Source organism: Podarcis pityusensis (assembly GCF_964106645.2).
Source record: "Podarcis pityusensis genome assembly, chromosome: 1".
Lineage (NCBI taxonomy): Eukaryota > Metazoa > Chordata > Lepidosauria > Squamata > Lacertidae > Podarcis > Podarcis pityusensis.
In genome coordinates, this window is record NC_138028.1 from 126,454,442 (window position 1) to 126,467,479 (window position 13,038).

The 13,038-nt window shown below is 44.4% G+C and overlaps 1 protein-coding gene across 5 annotated transcripts in view; it reads right to left on the minus strand.

Moving 5' to 3' along the window:
* Positions 1 to 13,038, minus strand: part of ANKRD44 (ankyrin repeat domain 44) — a 157,180-nt gene that overhangs the window by 112,137 nt on the left and 32,005 nt on the right. The window contains exon 1 of one of the 5 annotated variants that reach the window (XM_081016189.1): positions 5,331 to 5,385. The exons of the other annotated variants lie outside the window; for them this stretch is intronic. The gene's annotated coding sequence lies outside the window, so the exon portion shown is untranslated. Of the gene's footprint in view, positions 1 to 5,330; positions 5,386 to 13,038 lie in introns of those variants that run through there. 5 annotated transcript variants of the gene reach the window in all.

Here is a 13,038-nt window from a genome sequence, read left to right on the forward strand (position 1 = left end):
CACATTATTTTTAGCTTTTATATACTAAGTGTCAGGAATACAAGTTTTTGAAAGGATGCAGTCACAACCAAGATTAATGCACTACAGCAATATATTGTCATAGCTGCACCTGCCTGCCATACCTGAAAGAATCAACAATCACCAGTAAAATTGATTTCATGGTTCTGCATGGATGGCAGAGTACCTGCATTTAACCTTCAGAAATGTTTGCGGAGTTTTGGCTACCTAATTATGTAAATCGCACCAGCATGAGCCTTTTGTATTAACATAAAAAGCAGCTCCATGGAGATGTCTAGTGACCACATACAAGGAATAAAAGACCTCTGCTATAGCAAAAACGACGTTAGTTCAAGGAAGTGGAGGGATGGTCTTCAGGGAGGAAGGCAGAGGCCTTACAGATCAGGAGGCAACACCAGCTTGTACAACTTGTGATCGACCAACCCAAACGGAGGCCTCTGACTATTAACACATAGCTGTCAACTTACAGATTTGAAAATAAGGGACCAGCAGCCTCGAAAATAAGGGATCAGCAGCCAAAATAAGGGATTTTCCGGTTCAACTTCTGAACCCCTCCGAGCCAAAGGCAGAAAGCCCAGCCAGCAGCCAAACGAAGCCTCAAGCGGTGGTGTCCACAGCGCAGCAACCCGGCAATGGGGATGCAGCATGGAAAACCACCGTCACCTCTCCGCTGGGAAGCGCTGAGCAAAAGCGAGTCCCCAGGCAATGCAGCCGATTTGATCGGCGCAAGGCATGCAAGCTCCGCCCCCCAGTCGTTCTTAGACTCCTTATTGGGTGAGCAACGCAGCCAAGCAACACAGTTGGAGGCTCCCTCCTCCCTGGCTGACCGGCAGGGAGGGAGGGAGAGGAGCTGCTTCCTTTGAAACCCGGGAAATTTAAGGGGCATCATCAATAAGGAACAGCAGCGGGACACAGCGCTGGGATAAGGGACTTTCCCGCCAAATAAGGGACAGTTGACAGCTATGTATTAATAGAGGACCTCAATGGGGTTGTCAAGTCTATAGCAGGTCCACAGTATGTTGTTGTTGGTAGGGCAGCATTCAACGTAATGGGTCATAGATGATACAAGCCAGATTGTTGGCAGAGTTGGATGGGGAAATCCCACATAACTCCCTAGTTCCATCACCACTAATTGTTGGGGGGGGGGGTAGGTCACTAATCCTTAGAATGCATTCAAATGGAACATCATCCAAAGGCAGTCCATGATGAATGTGCGATCTGCATGACTAGCAACAGACTCCACTGCAAGCGTTTATATTAGCTGCTATTTTCTGCTCCTCCTGAGTCTCGCCTTCCCAGTGAGCATTTACTTATTTCCATTGGCAGTGGGTGTTTTGCTATAAAAAGGAGAGAATATATTTACTGCGGGATTTATACTGGAATCTTGGTACAAGGAGAGGACTGATGTTTTAAATTCCTACTTCTCAGTGCACCTGCTAACTTCCCCAGCTTAAATTACATATGCATTCTCTCCTGATTAATCTATTTTGCAGTTCCAGGGTAACTTCACAGCCATGTGTGCCCTTGTAATAGGATGAGCCCATCACTCCGGAGGTATAACCGTCACTAGGCTTATGTGGCTAGTCTTCTCTGTTGCAAAAATAAAATAAAAGTTGGGGAAAGGGAACCTTTATAGAAGGCCAAAGCCCTAAAACCAGTGAGGGCCCAAACCATTCAGAGGCCTTCCTTTTCCCTTGTTCACCCACAATAAAGCTCAAGGTACCCCTGACCGACAGGTCCAGTCACCGATGACTCTGGGGTTGCGCGCTCATCTCAATCTATAGGCCGAAGGAGCCGGCGTTTGTCCGCAGACAGCTTCTGGGTCATGTGGCCAGCATGACTAAGCCGTTTCTAGCAAACCAGAGCAGCGCATGGAAATGCAGTTTACCTTCCTGCCAGAGCGGTACCTATTTATCTACTTGCACTTTGACGTGCTTTTGAACTGCTAGGTGGGCAGGAGCTGGGACCGAGCAACGGGAGCTCACCCCGTCGTGGGGATTCGAACCGCCGACCTTCAGATCAGCAAGTCCTAGGCTCTGTGGTTTAACCCACAGTGCCACCTGCGTCCCTTATTATTATTTTTCAGTATAGCAACATACAAATTCAACCAACTTGTATAAACAATGGATAAGGAAGGTAGGCCCATTTTACAGTACAGTGGTGCCTCGGGTTAAGTACTTAATTCATTCTGGAGGTCCGTTCTTCACCTGAAACTGTTCTTAACCTGAAGCACCACTTTAGCTAATGGGGCCTCCTGCTGCTGCCGGAGCACAATTTCTGTTCTCATCCCGAAGCAAAGTTCTTAACCTGAGGTACTATTTCTGGGTTAGCGGAGTCTGTAACCTGAAGCGTATGTAACCTGAAGCGTATGTAACCCGAGGTACCACTGTATCAAGAAACAGAATGCACGTCATTTCACATTTTTGCTACGTTTCTTAAAAAAGTAAAAGTAAAGGTATGTTTAAAGCACCCCTGACACTTAAGTCCAGTCGCAGACAACTCGGAGGTTGCGGAGCTCATCTCGCTTTACAGGCCAAGGAAGCCGGTGTTTGTCTGCAGACACTTTTTCCAGGTCATGTGGCCAGCGTGACTAAGCTGCTTCTGGCGCAATGGAACATCAAAACCAGAGCAGCACACGGAAATGCCGTTTACCTTCCCGCCGGAGCGGTACCTATTTATCTACTTGTACTTTTTGGTGTGCTTTCGAACTCCTAGGTTGGCAGGAACTGGGACAGAGCAACAGAAACTCACCCTTTCGCGGGATTCATTTCTTATAAATGTTGTTATTTGTTGCTTTAGGTTTGCTGTGATGTTAATAAACATGCATTATGCCATAATCATTAGGAGCACAAATGCTATAAACCAAGTTAAAAGTATAAAGACAATGCAGTAAGATATATTCTATCCACAAACAGGACGACAACTTCTTACATTTTCACAGCTGCCAAACATTCTTATTTACTTCTGGATGAAGTCACTTAAATTATTATTATTAGCTTATTGTATAAAAGTCCACAAAACTGCACAAAAATCCAAAGGTTGCCCATTGCCTTGAATTAATTTTAAACTAAATGTATTCCCCCACCCCAAAATGCTCCACACGTTTTTATACCACAATTGTACAGTTAATTTATCCAAGTCTTGGACAATAAGCTGCCTTGCTGCAATCTGGTATATAGATTTCTGAGACAGTTTGTGTGTGAATAACTTTGAGCACCTCAGGTACATTAAAATAATGATGATGATGATGTATCAGGGGCACAGGGGAGGCAGAGGCAGATTTAGGGCAGTGCAACCAGTTCTACCACAGGGCGTCACAACTATTATGTAGTGCAGGCATAGGCAAACTCAGCCCTCCAGATGTTTGGGACTACAATTCCCATCATCCCTGACCACTGGTCCTGTTAGCTAGGGATAATGGGAATTGTAGTCCCAAACATCTGGAGGGCCAGAGTTTGCCTATACCTGATGTAGTGTATTGAGCAGAACAGAAGGCGGGAGGTGGGGAACCAAATTTTGGGTTTGCACAGAGCACCACTGAAATTTGAAAGACCAAAGCTCGGCTCTGGAGGAGGAGTCAAAAAAAAGGGAGGAATCTATAAGACTGGGTTAACAAGTGTCTTCCAATCAGCCTTGGTCACTGGGACTGTGTCCCTGGATAGCTTAGTTGGTTAGAGAGTGGTGCTGATAAAGCCAAGGTTGCAGGTTCAATCCCCATATGGGACAGCTGCATATTATTGAATTGCAGGGGGTTGGATTAGATGATCCTCAGGGTCCCTTCCAACTCTATGAAGGGAATTGAGATTCCGACATCATCTGAAGGGCCACGGGTCTCCACCCGCAACCTTGCTATAGTTCATCTGTGAGGGGACAGTCCTTTTAGTCCTACTCTGGAGAGTACTCCACCTCTTTTCCTTGCACTTACTCTGGAGAGTACTCCACCTCTTTTCCTTGCACTTTTGTGGAGGAATAAAATTGACTCATACATGTTACATTTTACCTTTTGAAATACAGTGTTCAAGAAACGTTCCGATGATATTTACAGAGAGAATGAACCAAAATGGTTTTAAGGGGCAAAATCACCTTCTGTAGATCCTACAGCTTTGGCATGACAGGCTAGCAAGCCATTTGTGGTATGTCAACATGAACCTAGTTCAAATTTGCAAACGTAAGGGGGAAAGCAAACTTCTAATTTTGGTTTATTGCTCAGACACTTTCATTTTCAGGGCCTTTCTCGTTAAGATGATTAGGGAAACAGAGAGGGAGAAGTGAAGGCTCTTTCTACTACTTTAAGCAGTATGGCCAAGATGTGCATTAAGGACTAATTAAATTCTTTCCAGGAGCAGTTACCTTCTCCTTATTTGGGGAAAAAAACCCTGAGTGATGAAGTAATATACTGGCAAGATAGTCCTGAAAGAAATGTCACCTCTGCATTTGGATGAAGAATATTTATGGATTCAGACGGCGTGTTTAAAAGAACCCAGAAGTCACCTCCATAGCAGAATGTATTGTTTATTTTATGCCTCACAGAAAACTGGATTCAAGACTGAAAATGATTATAAGAATAGCCGGGACTTTGCACAGTAATTTGCTTCCAAATTCATAAACAATGGTGTTAACACCACAGCTAGATCTTGCCTTCTTTCTATGAGATCCTCTTCTCACAAAGGTGGGGCCATATGTTAAGGAGAGCAACTGACATTGATGGGAGTGACCTTCCAGCTGTACTCTGGCTATCCAGCCTGCAGGTAATATATATGACTTTCCTGTAAGTGGTGCACAAGTAAAGTGGAGAAAGAAAAATGAATTCATTTTGTACTGGCTATGTTTGACATAGAGATAGAAAATGAGGAAAGTCATGCACAGCTCGATCATCTAATAAAAAACCAAAGCTGCCGTGGCCTGCATTTTTAAAGTAAAGGGAGGGACGCGGGTGGCGCTGTGGGTTAAACCACAGAGCCTAGGACTTGCCGATCAGAAGGTCGGTGGTTCGAATCCCCACGACGGGGTGAGCTCCCATTGCTTGGTCCCTGCTCCTGCCAACCAAGCAGTTCAAAATCACGTCAAAGTGCAAGTAGATAAATAGGCACCGCTCTGGCGCGAAGGTAAACGGCGTTTCCGTGCGCTGCTCTGGTTCGCCAGAAGCAGCTTAGTCATGCTGGCCACATGACCTGGAAGCTGTACACCGGCTTACTCGGCCAGTAAAGCGAGATGAGCGCCGCAACCCCAGAGTTGGCCATGACTGGACCTAATGGTCAGGGATCCCTTTACCCTTTACATTTTTAAAGTGGAGTCACATTTTCCTTTGATACCTCTGTCGTGAAAGACCCATACGCTTTGTACGGAAAACTGAAGTAGGGTACTAGTTCAGTTTTAGCCCCGGAGTCCTAATAAAACCTGCACTGAGACTGAACCTCTTTGATGTGTAATGAGGCTTTGGAAAACATTTCCAACCATTATGACATACAGCATTGATGCAATAACATAGTCACCAATGATTACTGTGGTATTCCTTCTAAATCTGTGCATTTGAACATCATTATACTGTTCCACACCATTCTAAATGCCCCCCCAAGCATGTAATGATCACCCCCCAGCCCACCCATTCCCCCCAACCTCAAGAAAACTAGTAAAAACAGCTCTCCAGAACTTCTTTCTGGACAGAGAAGAGTGAATACAGGGGACGCTCGGGTTGTGAACCTGATCCGTGTGAGAGGCACGTTTGCAACCCACAGCACCATGTCTGCGCACTCGCGGGTCGTGATTTAGCGCTTCTGCACATGCGCAAAGCGCAATTTAGCGCTTCTGCACAAGCGCCGAAACCCGGAAGTAACCCATTCTGGTACTTCCGGGTTCGGCACAGTGCACAACCCGAAAACGCGCAACCTGAAGCGTCTGTAACCCGAGGTATGACTGTACTGCACTATTACATAGCCTTGTGTAGTGTTCCCACTTAACTTATTCCAGAATTAAATCTACTGAGGTTAAAACCATTAAGCGAGGAGAGACAGCCACCGGCAACTCTCCTTGCAACATACTGGCTTATTTAGCAAATCTCTCTGGAAAGGCAGAAAGGGGAATAGGAACAATATTTGGCTATAGGTTGTAAAAGAGCAACTATGTAAGAGCAAAAGCTTGCCAAGAATGATAATAATCTCTCTCTCTCTTAGCATGGTAAAGACCTCATGAAATTCATTTTTAAGAAATGAATTCTCATGATGGGGGCTGTGTGTGGGTGTTTGGGGTTTTTTTTTAAGCATAACACATGCTTGCCACAAATGCTGGACGGATTCCAGAAAGTCTGAAGGGGCATCAGATTGTTTCAACTAGTCTCTCCCAAGCATTTTTTATCATTTTGCCACCTCACAAGCCACATGACCAGATTTGCCTCTCATTATGGCTTCCTTCCTGTGCTCAGTCCAAACTCCTTTCCACATGTGCAGTCTCCATCTGCAGGAGAATAAAACCTCCCACTTTTCTCTATTCTTTACTCTCTTCCAAAGGAAAAAGCATCAGCACTGCCATTCAGAGTCTGCCGGAGTGTCTCTCTCTCTCTTCTCATCCCACAAAATTCCTGATACATCACCACCCTTAAGAAAATCCAGGAGAGGATTTGATGTTGCACTGTTTAAAGACGGTTTGGAGAATGGGAACCTCCAAGGTCATATGAAGGGAACTTCCAGGAACACCCTAGCCTAGAGTACAATGTTGAAAAGCCTGGATACATACCTGAATGGCAGCAAACTATAAGAAACATTTGTAAAATTACATGCACTTATCATATAACAACCACCATTTTGACATCCTTTAAAATATTTGCATTATGCTGTCCCCTAATTCACCATCACCATTATCAGAACCAGTGTTAGAAACTCAAGATATAAAAGCTAGGCGCCAAACGATTCCTTAAACCAGGGTTTCAGTCACCAAATCGGAATGCCTAGTTTGGGCCAGATGGCTCGAAAGTCATACTGTATCTTTCAATAAGACTTTTGGGTTCCTGGAATTCTTTCTGATTGTTCAGATAAAATATCGTCTATAGAATCCTACAAGATGTGTTGCTAGTGTCTGAAAACAGTCCTGATCTAAGGCTCCTGAGGCATGCACCTCCAGATGGGGGAATTTTGCAAACGCTGCAGAAGACCAAGGGGAAATTTACAATATACAAGGTAAAAACCTTGTAGGTTAAGTCCAGTCAAAGGCGACTATGGGGTTGCGGCACTCATCTCGCTTTCAGGCCGAGAGAGCCGCCAGCGTTTGTCCACAGCCAGCTTTCTGGGTCATGTGGCCAGCATGACTAAACCACTTCTGGTGCAACGGAACACGGTGACGGAAAGCAGAGCGCACGGAAACGCTGTTTACCTTCCCTCTGTAGCGGTACCTATTTATCTACTTGCACTGGTGTGCTTTCAAACTGCTAGGTAGGAAGGTGGGACAGAGCAATGGGAGCTCACCCCGTTGTGTGGATTTGAACCGCCAACCTTCTGATTGGCAAGCCCAAGAGGCTCAGTGGTTTAGTCCACAGCGCCACCCACATCCTTTGGTATACACAACATATACAACATATTTCACTACATAACATAATATCTGTAGAGCATAAAATCAAAGCAATTATATAAATACAATTATAATGCAATTTCTGGAACAGCAGCAGCAGAAAAAGAAGAGACACGACAGCGTATATAAACTACAAGACAGCACACAAATATCCACTTTTCTTTCAATCAGGGTTCTTCCTGCTGCAAAACTCAATCCACCAAGAACAAAACCAAGGGGATGCAAGCCAAATTGCTTCTATTGAGAGCTGCCAAGAGAAGTCAATGTTATTTTATTAGTTTCCTACTTACACAATGTTTGATGACATCATAAAGCAGATGCACTTTGAAGGCTATTCCCATCGTCTTCCCTGCCACTGTACACTTGATGGACATAGCTGAATTTCGAGGTGGAAGATGCCACAAGGTCAGTAACAGGTCTTGTGTTACAAATGCTGTGGCGCATGATCAGATCAGAAGCTGCAATCTCACAAGATCGATTCACCGCACCAAACAGGAAGAGGCGTAATGCAACGAGAGCTTTGCTAATTTAACATATGCAGTGTGTATGAGAGACAGAAACCTTGGCCTCAGACAAGTTCTAAACAAATAGAATTAAACTTACTGATAAATTCTGCCACAGAGCTTGAAAAGGAGACAGCATGAAATCACTGGAGAATGGTCACTGTGCTTATCTTGCACACAACTGAGCTTTGCATTTCTTGGTCTTCTGGTCACACTGTTACCATTTTTACACATCATACATAGATATATAAAACCTGCCAACTGCAGATAAGACTTCATGCTTCTGACAAAGTGGGCTGTATTCCATGAAAGCATATGCCACAATAACTCATTTCATCTTAGAAAAATGTCTTGTGGCACCTTACACATTTGCTCCAGCATGGCTACCCCTCTGGGACACTGAAATGCCATGTTCACCAGGCAAAAGAGGTCACAGGACAGGTTGGGAACCAAACTTCCTGCTTTTGCTACGCATGACAAGTAAACTGGAATAACTGAATTTGCAAAACATTAAAACGTTTTAAAAATAGCTGCAAACTGAAAAGGGAAGACCAGAGTTTTCCCAACCGTAAAATATTCTGAGTGTAGTTTTAGGAACATTTCCGCATTTGAGAAAGAAATCCTCCACCCTAGCAGCTTGATTACTTTAAATAAAAAGGTAAAGGACTCCTGACAGTTAAGTCCAGTCACGAACGACTCCGGGGTTGTGGCGCTCATCTCGCTTTACTGGCTGAGGGAGCCAACGTTTGTCCGCAGACAGTTTTTCCAGGTCATGTGGCCAGCATGACTAAGCCGCTTCTGGCGAAACCAGAGCAGTGCACGGAAACGCCATTTACCTTCCCGCTCGAGTGGTACCTATTTATCTACTTGCACTTTGACATGCTTTCGGACTGCTAGGTTGGCAGGAACTGGGACCGAGCAACGGGAGCTCAACCTGTCGCGGGGATTCGAACCGCCGACCTTCCGATCAGCAAGCCCCCTATTACTTTAAACACACACACACACACAAAACACACAAATGCAAACACTAGAGAATGCCACCAATGCTCGCTCGGCTCACCAGTTCCACCTACCCTTTGCCAACCTCCCTTCCCTTGCGCCTGACCAACCCCCTCCTCCCTTTACACCTTACTCACCTCACACTAACTCCCCACATCTTTAAATGTGTTTTCCCCTCCAAATGTTTAATGGAGGGGTCCGGCACTTCACCCAGCTGTTTGCTAAATTGCTATGTGAAGCACCTCTCCACCATTAAACCTAGCTGCAGGCTCACTTGACAGAGGGGGAGGCACTTCACAGTGGTCCCCCCCCCCTGTTAAATAGCAATGCTGCTAACTTGCTTGCCTATTGCTCCTTATGCTACAGTTGGCATGGCTGCATATTGGTGGCCATGCCAACTGCAGAGTGACGACAGCCTTACATTTATATATATATAGGAAGATAGACAAACCTTGAACACTTTTCACTGGATACATTGGCAACTGAAACGGGGACCTTTCACATGCAAACACACACACCCATACCGGATTGCTGGCCTTTACAATATTTTAACAGTAGGGAAGGGCAAGTCTGTTTGCTTCCTATCCATGTCATTTCCACATATTTTTACATAGCTCTATTCTGTTTCTGTATTAATTCGCTTAAAAAAATACATACCTTCTCGTTAGAAAAACTGCCCCAAATCATCTTACAGAAACCTCTGTAAGAGCATGACATTGTGAATGGATTAATGGAATTCATTTACCAAACAATTTAAACACTGCATATAAAGCCTCATGCTACATAATTAAAAACAAATCCTTATTTCCTGAGGAATAGCCTTTGGACCATAATGTAATTTAAATAGAAAACTATCTTTAGAAAGATCTTTCCTCCAAAAGCGCTTTATTTTTTAAAAATCCAATTTAAATCAAAAAAATCTGATTTTAAAAATCGACTTTTTTAAAAAAAATCATTGATTTTTATCCACCCTGCAACAAACTAAGGGGTTAGTCCATGGGTAGGCAAACTCAGGCCCAGGGGCTGGATCCGGCCCAATCGCTTTCTAAATCCAACCCACGAACGGTCTGGGAATCAGCGTGTTTTTACATGAGCAGAATGTGTCCTTTTATTTAAAATGCATCTCTGGGTTATTTGTGGGGCCTGCCTGGTGTTTTTACATGAGTAGAATGTATGCTTTTATTTAAAATGCATCTCTGGGTTATTTGTGGGGCATAAGAATTCGTTCTTTTAAAAATATAATCAGGCCCCCCCACAAGGTCTGAGGGACAGTGGACCGGCCCCCTGCTGAAAAAGTTTGCTGACCCCTGGTAGTAGATAGGCATATAGACAAAAGAAGAAGGAGGGGGAGGAAGGCAGTAAGTTCTGAATGCACATAAGCCCTTAAATCTGAACATCTACTTCATTGCCCTTAAATTGCAGAAGCTTATTCGGGTCATATAATAATGGATGTTTCAGGAAAGGTATTAAGGAAGAAACTGAAGGAGCCGATTTGCAGAACCAATTTTTCCAGACTAGCAGGGTTACTCTTAAGATTTGTGATTAGTCACACTTTAAAGAGCTCTGCTGGGGAGGTGGGGAATCTAGGGCAATGTGCATTAGATAATACAACAAGCAGTTAATCCATAGAGACCCATAGTTTGTCCTCTGAACCCTGTATAAATGGCAATTAACTTCTTCAATTAGAAAGGCTCATAATATGTCCCTGAATTTGGCATTCCAAAACCTCCTTAATTTACAGGTCTATGCAAGGTGTTATTGCTGAGCTAGGCTCTCTTATTTCTACGAATAGAAGTACAGTGGTGCCCCGCAAGACGGAAAACCCGCTAGACGAAAGGGTTTTCCGTTTTTGAGTTGCTTCGCAGGACGAATTTCCCTATGGGCTTGCTTTGCAAGACGAAAATGTCTTGCGAGTCTTGAGATTTTTTCCTGCTTTCCCCCCCCCTTTTTCTAAGCCGCTAAGCCACTAATAGCCTTTTAGCAGCTAAGCCGCTAAGCCGCTAAGCCTTTAATAGCCGCTAAACCGCTAATAGTGCTAATCCGCTAAGCCGCTAATAGTGTTGCTTCGCAAGACGAAAAAACCGCTAGACGAAGACACTCGCGGAACAGATTAATTTCGTCTTGCGAGGCACCACTGTACAGTGGTACCTCAGGTTAAGTACTTAATTCGTACTTTTTAATTAGCACCATTTTAGCTAATGGGGCCTCCTGCTGCTGCCACGCCACCGGAGCACGATTTCTGTTCTCATCCTGAAGCAAAGTTCTTAACCTGAAGCACTATTTCTGGGTTAGCAGAGTCTGTAACCTGAAGTGTATGTAACCTGAAGCGTATGTAACCTGAGGTACCACTGTAACGGACATAGGCTACAGTTTCTTGATGAATTGGGAAGAACTGTGATTATAGCTATCATTCCTAATCACAAAAGTTATCATTTGATTCAAGACATTAGAATGCTTTGGATTTTTTTGGATTACTGGGAGTAAAAGCATTCAATATTGTTTTAGGCTGTATACACACCATACATTTGGGAACACAGAACACGGGAATTATAGTTTTAAGGGTGCTGGGAACTGTGACTCTGTGAAGGGTCAACTTGAGTTCTCATGATGTTTTTTTAGAGGAGGGCATGCTTTAAATGTAGGTAAAAGTTAAAGGATCCCTGGACGGTTATGTCCAGTCAAAGGCGACTATGGAGTTGCAGCGCTCATCTTGCTTTCAGGCCAAGGGAGCCGCCGTTTGTCCACAGACAGCTTTCCAGGTCATGTGACCAGCATGACTAAACCGCTTCTGGCACAACGAGACACTGTGACGGAAACCAGAGCTCACGGAAACGCCGTTTACCTTCCCGCCACAGCGGTACCTATTTATCTACTTGCACTGGTGTGCTTTCGAACTGCTAGCTTGGCAAGAGCTGGGACAGAGCAACAGCTCACCCCATCACGGGGATTCGAACCGCCAACCTTCAGATCAGCAAGCCCAAGAGGCTCAGTGGTTTATACCACAGCGCCACCCACTCCCATGCTTTAAATGTACCAGTGTGGACGCAGCCATGCTGGGCCTCAGGTGCCTTAAAAGGCCTCCCTTCACTTCCTTTGGTCCAGTGCAATCACCATCTCACAAACACTGATTAGAGCAAGTACAGAAGGTTCTCTCTCCAGCATTCTGGCACGAGGAGCATGGGCCGATTTCGGAGCGTATTACACATACACCCAGAAACATAAAATGTTTTAAGATGTAAACAGAACATCACAACTCTCTGGGGGGAACTTAGCCAAAACTTTACAGATCAAGCGTTCTCTGCCATTAGCGCAAAGGTGGAGAGCTCATGCCATGTTGATGGATTCCAGCGTCCATCAGTCCTGGCCAGCATGGCCAATGGGCCAAGGATTATGGGAGCTACAGTCCAGGAACATCTGGAAAGCCACAGGTTCCCAACCCCTGCCTTCAGTGCCTCAAAACTGGAAACCAAAGCTGCTCCTTTGCAGAAGTACAGCAGTGGACTTTGCTCTCGTTAATTTGGCAGGATGACGCCTTATCATGTCTGAAGAGTTCGGCTACAGACTCTTGAGCGCCACTGAACATGCATTTTTATTTCAAGAGGGAACTGAAGTGATCATAGCTGCTGTCAAGCAGCCAAGAAAGGGGAGAAACTGTTCCAAAATAAACCTCTCTCGCCTACTTGGCTGCAGAAAGCATTAAGGCTCCAAATGTGTGCAGAAATTTGTCCAAAGTTTTTAAAGCATATGCCTTACTAATCTAGAGACATTAAAAGTGTCCAAAGAATTAGGAACTTTTTTAAAAGCATAGGTATTCACACCCATCAACCAAACATGCCAAATTGTCCAAGAAGAAATTCCTGGGTTGTCGTCATTATTATTTTTTAAAAATTGCAGAACATATTGAGCAGCAACTACAAAATATGTTTTTATTGTATTGCACTGTATGGTATAGTGGTTAGAG